General features: G+C 41.9%; 1 long non-coding RNA gene across 1 annotated transcript in view; it reads right to left on the bottom strand.

The window, feature by feature from the left end:
- Positions 1-4,754: 4,754 nt before the first annotated feature.
- Positions 4,755-7,713, bottom strand: part of LOC101845509 — a 5,797-nt gene continuing 2,838 nt past the window's right edge. The window contains exon 2 of the long non-coding RNA XR_221102.3: positions 4,755-5,870. This is a non-coding gene — a long non-coding RNA (uncharacterized LOC101845509). The remainder of the gene's footprint in view (positions 5,871-7,713) is intronic.

Below are 7,713 nucleotides of genomic sequence, written 5' to 3' on the forward strand. Positions count from 1 at the left end.
GACAAGGACAAAGTTGTAGTTGTTGCCTATGTTGTGTGCGGTTGAGGGAAAGGGGGGGGGAAGGGGATTTAGTAATTATATTTATGATGTATGTGTTGGAGGGAAATGTGGGGTGGATAGTATATTTATATTTTCATTGAGGAAAAGGTCGGGCGGGATAGTACTTAACGTTGTGATTGAAGGAAATATGGGAGAGGATGGGGCATACTTTACGTTGTGACTGAGGGAAATATGGGACGGGATAAGGTATACTTTACGTAGTGGTTGGAAAGATGGGTCGGGGTAGGGCATACTACGATAGGTCATAAACTTTGTCTAAACAGGCGGAAACTGCTCACACACTTTTTATATGACACACTCAGGCCGCCATACTTTCGAATGTCGGTGCAGTACGTTCAAAGACGATGTTGGAAATCCGCCCAAGCTGAACAAAGAAGAAACCAAAAGATTATTACGGCAGGCTAGAATTGTACACCTTGGCTTTCATTGGCTTGGTCCTCAGGATGTCAAAGCCTTTGTGTGTTCCACCTAACAGATCCGGGGGCGATGCTCCAAGTGTCAAAGCACAGAACGTTATTCTAGGCTCTTCTCAGATACAAAATCTCTTATTATGAGTTTTGACAACCGGACAGGTAAAAAAAGCCCACAAAAAACGAAAACAAAACAGGACCTTTTTCACTACTTGTCATAAACTGCACTTCAGCTTTCGCAAGTGGCGCACAACCCTTGCACAATGTAGATATTTTTACTGTCATTATATTCTCTTCGATAAACAAAGTGGAGAGAAAAGAATGGAGACGAGTTTTCATGGACTTGGGAAAGAAATGAAAGGGGGGAAAGGAGGGGGGGGGGGATGAATGCTGTTTTATGTATCACCTCCACAAGAATTTCCACTTTTTCATGTCGTTATCATTCCAAAGGTACCATTTCAAAGCGACCGCTTCTAGCTTGTTTTCTGGGGTTTTTTTCTGGTGATGTGATGAAAAAAAAAGGTAAAAGTAGAGTACACCCTCTCCCTTATGCCTTTGCGCACGTCGACAATTATAACCAGCTGTTTTCTGTTCCCATAAAAAAATTAAATAGTGCCTCGCTTTGATCCTTACGGCCACCCTGGGTTTGCATACTAGGAGCAGTTGTTTCCGAATAAGGCGGCCCAACGTTACTCTTCTCAACTAAACTTTATTTTCTGTTACGGCAATTCATAGACGACTCCACCTTTTCCGACTCTTGTGTTTTTACTGAAAAGATGAACAAGGTTTATACCTCTGAGTTGACCAACCAGATGACATGAAAAAAGAAACCCAAACAAAAAACTTTTCTGGACACATAAGTCTATATGATTAGCTAAAATGTGTCAAGCACGTATTACCATGTTGATTGGGAGAAATAGACTTGATACCTGTGATGTGTGGGGGAAAATGAAATAATGTCTTCTTTGATATTCCTTCTCCAAGCTGCAAATATGAGAGTTTAACGGTAGGCCTCGTAGAAGATGGATGGGAGGAGACAAGGAACCTCAATCTCAATCGAAAGAGCCGCAGAATTGGCCTACCATAGAAAACTGCATCTCCCCTCCACATTCAATGGTAACATAGGGTGGAAAGGTGAAAATAAAACTAAAGTAAAGCTAATCGTTTTGTTTTAAAAACCAAATCTTGTCGTTTTCGTTCATTCAAAACCATACATATTTTTACAGTATATAAGATACAGATACATCCAGTCTAACCTGCTCTAACGGCCACCTGCCTCAGACAATCACCTGTACAACTGATCTCTTTCCACTCCATTTTCTTCGCAGCCATTTACTACCTTCCTTACTTTACTTTTACTTTTTCATCCTCTGTTGCCGTTAAACGTCGAGGGGAGATGAAGTTTTCTATGGTAGGCAAGCCACGCAGCTCTTTCGGTTGTGATGTTATGTTTTCTTAGGGTTTCCTTGACACCCTTGATCCACCTTTTGCGTGGCCTTCCTCTTCCTTTTTAGCCTGAGTGCTTGGTGTGTTTTACTACATAATTTATAATAATGATATATCATGATGACACTGTCCAAGACACCCACCTGTCTAAGACAACCAGTTATTTCCCCCACCCCAACAAGTGAGTGTCTTTGACAACTTTGATCGTAGTTACTATTTTAAACCTAGATTACCCTAACTACATAATGTGTCTTATCAACGGAAGCGTACCCCTGTAATAGAAGTATAGGTGTCGCCCTTCAACCTCTGTCGGTCACATGACCATGGAGAGAGAGACACAGAGAGAGAGAGAGAGAGAGAGAGAGAGAGAGAGAGAGAGAGAGAGAGAGAGAGAGAGAGAGAGAGAGAGAGAGGGAAAGAGAGAGGGGGGTGGGGAGGAGGGAAGAGAAAGAAGGGAAAGAGAAGGAAGAGAGGGAAGAGAGGGAAGAGAGAGAGATGAGGGAGAGAGAGGGGGCAAGAGAGAGAGTGAGAGAGATGGGGAAGAGAGAGGGGTGAGAGAGAAAGGAGAGAGAGAGAGAGAGAGAGAGAGAGAGAGAGAGAGAGAGAGAGAGACTAGCTACTCACAACGGCGTCTGTGGTGCAATGGTTAGGCGCTTCCCTATCGCACGCAGGAGATCCGAGTTCTATTCCCGAAAGAAAATTTTATCGAGTAACTATATCTTTGACACCTAGTTTACTACATTCTGTCTTGTTTATTTAATTTTTTTTTACCTTGCATAATAACGTGATTAATTGGCAAACATTAAGAAGGCCTTTCAACTTCTTTTGGTTTTTTGAAGCGGAACCTCCAATGTCATTTATTTGGACCAAGCTCAGCAGTTGAAGAAGAAGAAAACTCTTTACACAAAGTGTTCTCTCGAATGGCACGTTGGAGATTCAAACCTGGGCCGCCAGCACAGGACCCCATCACGAGACAGCATAACGCCAACGACGATTCCCAGAAGGGAAAAAGACTCACATGAAAATTGAATCAGAAAGCAGCAGACACTTAGATGTGTTTTAGTAAGACGATTACGGCACTTGTAACACAGATAGTTCATGATATTACGGCTGAATATCATAGGTATCACAAGCGAAAAACATACAAAGCAAAGGAAGGGAGATAAGGACGAAAGATGTTGTTTAGTAGGAAATCAGGAGCAAACCACACCAGAGCACCCGCCAACCACACACCCGGCCTACTCTGAAGAAGATCGCTGTACCCACGAGCCCTACTGCACCTTTAACCCCTTCTCAGCCTGCCTCGCCCCAGACCCTGTAAAATCTATGGTGGGAATATATAGCAAGTTTGGCAGTGAAGGATTTGAACCGTAGTAGGCAGCCAGATTTTTTGTACATCAAACTTCGCCAAGAAATTCTCACGCCAATTATCTTTGAACCGCGGCATGAGACCTGTTCGATCGCTTTAAGCGAGAGCTGCCAACATGAGCTCAAAGAGAAAGGGGCGGGCTTGGGTTGGAAGGGGTGGGGCGGGGTTGGGTGGGTGGGAGCAGTGAACCGCGAGGCTCAACACTGGGTCTTCTCACGAGGGCTGGGAATATGATTATTTCTTACAAAATGAGCGCCAGGAAAATAGGGCGTGTGCGTAATTTTTTAAAATGTTTTTTTATTATTATTTTTTAAAAATAGCTTTCCTCGCTCAGCTGTGCAAGACAAACAGCAGAAGAAGAGTACACCCTTGGCTAGGAAGTCGGTAAAACCGGGATTTTTCCTTCTCGGCGCAGCCAGACGAACGCTGTTGTGAGTTTAGGGAAATCTTTTTGTTTTATTTCCAAGAGCGCTGCGTCTTTGAGCTTGCGAGTTTTTAGCAAAGTAAAGTATTTATATTTATTAACTTTTAAGTCTTCATATTTTTTTTATTTTGGCCAGTAGGGTTAGATCTTCTCAAGAGGTTGGTCCTCTTAATACATCCAAAGTCTGTCTTCCGATACAACAGAGTCAATAATGTAGAGATCAAAACATAATATAGCTTTCACACTATCCAAGTTTACAGTGTCCAGAGAGGGATTCGAACCAGAACTGTCGCACTTCTTACAGCGATGTCGAGTTCTCTAAGACCTATTAACTCAGCCTTTTACCATTCTCTGGGTGCCCAACAATGCAGTGGGTGTGGTAATGAGGGAGAACCACGGGTGAAAGCACTCACTGTATTTTTGTGTCCGATGAAGGGTCAGTAAATATATTTTGCAAAGTGGTGGTGGCGTTGTGTTGCCTCTGTTGTTGTTGATGTTGTTGTTGTTGTTGTTGTTGTTGTTGTTGTTGTTGTTGTTATTGTTGTGTTGTTATTGTTGTTGTTATTGGTTTTCTTGCTGTTGCTGTTGGTGGCATTATTATTGTTGTTGTCATTGTCGCCGTCGTCGTCGTCATCGTCGTCGTCGTCGTTGTTGTTGTTGTTGTTGTTGTTGTTGTTGTTGTTGTCGTCGTCGTTGTTGTTGTTGTTGTTGTTGTTGTTGTTTGTTTTTTGTTGTTGTTTTTCCTGTTGTTGTTGTTGCTGCTGATGCTGCTGTTGTTATTGTATATTAATAATTATTTCCCCGGCACACCATAGAATATTTCAAAAGACTCTTGGCTTCTCCGGAAGCTAACAGTTCAGCTGTTTAACTGTTTGTTTATGTGGGGTTTTGGTTACGATATGAGTGGTATAACAATAGTATGGTCGGAAAGGAAGAACAAGCATTTGGAGAAGACACCATGTTGAACTTAAGCATGTTAACACTAGACGACTTTACAACAAACATGTTAAAAACTCGTTATAAAATCAAGGCAACAACTGACGCGTTGTTTTTTTCTCAGATTTATAAGGTTAGCATAGGTACATGTACAATAAAGTAGGAAAAGAAAGAGGTTGATAAAACAGGCGCACACAGTCAGTCCATTCGATTCAACAGCTCTCTCATACGCACAGATATTCCATTCATTCTATTTTTTTTGCAACACAGAAGATTCATGTCATGTCTCGATCAGTCTCTACAGTCACTTGCAGTCGTACAGAACAGGGATAAATTATTGAGAAGTCGTGTCAGCCTTCTATCGAGAGGGATACAAGACTAAAGAAGCAAAATCTTACTTTCATATTTTCCACACAAGTGCTCAGTTGTGCAAATTATCAATTCCAAAACAGATGGCAACGACCCAAAATGAGAACTGCGAGTATGTTTCGGATGATTGGTGTGTGTTTTTGTGAACGTTAAAGGAGAAAATATGAAAGATAAGATAAAACCGGGAAAGTTAGTGCCAAATCGATTTATCGTGACCATTTTTTTCTTTCTTCCTTTCTGGCCAAGAGATTCTTTGTTGAGGGTCGTGGTCACATGAAAACAAATTGAACCAAAGTTCGTTGAACGTCGTCAAGTACTTGGTAGTACCATCATCAGTGTCAGGAAGGGTGGCTTCTTTTTGGATTTGTTTTAATACTGAGCAAGACTAAAAAGTCACCGTTATAGACGTGAGGAATGTGGTGTCTAGAGCAGTTCCTGTGAAATCTAGTTGGGTATCATGTCCACACGCTGTTGATATTGTTGCTGTTGTTTTTAGTTGTTTTTAATGTGGTTGTTGTTTTCGTCGTCGTCGTTGTTGTTGTTGTTGTTGTTGTTGTTGTTGCTGTTTGTTTAGTACAGACGGTAGCAGTTCTGGAAACAGGTGTTGAAGGTGTCGATACACAGATTGGCCTCGGCGCTTGTCGTGTAGTTCCTGTAGCAGTCGGAGAAGGGGCCGTGACAGGCGTACATGCAGCGGTCCAGGGGGAGTGGGACCCTCCGCCTCTTGGGAACATCCTGTGCCAGACTGCAGGCGAACAGGCTCAGGGTGATCACCATGACGCAGAGCAGGACCAGGAGGGAAGAGCGAGAGGAAGCGCCGGAGCGGCCTTTAGATCCGTTCATGTTTTCAGAAGCCCTGAAACAGACATGGAGAAGAGTAGCATTAGAAACAATATCTGCTTGTGATTGACAGTGGATTATGTGTCATGACGCAGTGGAATCAGACACTCATCGGGTTGGGGCATATGGAGTTGCTGGTATCATCTAAAAGGTCGTTGATTTGTTGTGCTTTTGATGTAAAAAAAATGTCTAACTATTTTGAACAGCAGTCGAGATATAAATTTGCCATTGAAGGAGGTGGGGGTTGCAAGTTATCAGAGGTAAAATTATCGAGGAAATGGCTGCCAAAGTTTAGTGACTTCCAAAGTTTGTGTGTCTTTAGAAACTACAAACTTACATCCATGTGCTTTTTATCTATGTTTATCAGTAAACATCCAAAAAGAAATCTGCTTTAGAATTGACATGGGTGTTAGGCCAAAAATATATTCAATTAAAAAAGCTCAATCACGCTGTCTTTGATTTCATAATTTTGACGAACGTCTGATTTCACTACGATGCCACAGTAATGCCCCCCCCCCCTTTACACACACACACACACACACACACACACACACACACACACACACACACACACACACACACACACACACACACAAACAAAACTTGGACACTGACTGTTACAGACGATACAGCTTGTGTTGGATTTTTCTACATCCTATAACAAAATCAGAGTTTTCCTTCAAATACAACAGAAACAACCAATACTGCTGAGTGGCACTAAATAGAGAGCACAAAACGCAACAACAGCAAGCAATGACACACTTAACCCAAAGGTTTCTGCAACAAAAGGGACTTTGTCATGAAGTGACCGTCCATAGACGTATTCAAGTTCAAGATGCTTTACCTTTCGACCTGGTAATTTTCTGCTGTCTAATACTTTCTGATCCATGACGTGATATACGTGAATGTAAGTAGAGGTATGCAAGTCGCCTGTAGTGCTAATAATGAATCCTCATCATCTGCGACAGATATCGGCGATCATGGACCACCACTCATTCCTCTGCTCGGACGCTTTCACAAAAAGCACATACTACATTAGATTCGGGTTTTTCAAATGCATCTCCAGACTTGTTTCTTATGTTTCAGTTTGTATCTCTTCTCATGGAGCTTCAAGATTCAAAGCATTACCGAGTCTGTCCCTTGTGTCGTGTTAGAGTGTGACTTCTTGTTGATAATACTTCAACATCAGAAATCAGAATTCTTCGAGACAACCGGTTTACATGGCCAAAATAGAGACTTTCTAATTTTGAATCCGTACAGGTTCCGAGTTTTGCTGACCCTTCCTGGAAAACTTTTCATTCAAGCCAAGGCCTGATTATAAAATCGAGAATTCTGTTGAGATCAACGATGGAGAACAGATTCTTTAAATTTGAAATATTTTCTTCGGGTGTCTCCAAAGTCCGTACGTTCTATTAAAATGGGCCGAATTGTAAAGTTGGTATCGCATCCGACACAAAATGGTTTTCCCTCTCCCTACTGGAGTTACCCATGTTGCAAGGAGGTGTGGCCAACACGTACCTTGGTAAAAGTAACTTTGTCTCTTTTGGAGAGACTCGATAGTTTTCGCGGATCCAACTTGAGAATAACACTGTGGAGTTTATTGCTCACTTGTTCGTTCCATTGTTCCTCGGATCCCACTGACTGTTTTCTTTTCATCAAAAGTTTATATTTATAACTGGCTTGGAGGAGGTGTCTAGAATCGAGTTAGGTTTGGAATGTTTGATCCTTTTATTTCACCTTGCTTAACAAATCAATTCTATTACAGGCCTTATTTATGTCGTAACATTCTTTTTTTAAAAGTCAATAAGAGAGGTCAGGGCAAGTGCATGATTTTGGCTGAGTTTGCTGGGGAGGGGAGG

Source organism: Aplysia californica, unplaced genomic scaffold, assembly GCF_000002075.1.
Source record: "Aplysia californica isolate F4 #8 unplaced genomic scaffold, AplCal3.0 scaffold00978, whole genome shotgun sequence".
Classification (NCBI taxonomy): Eukaryota; Metazoa; Mollusca; class Gastropoda; order Aplysiida; family Aplysiidae; genus Aplysia; species Aplysia californica.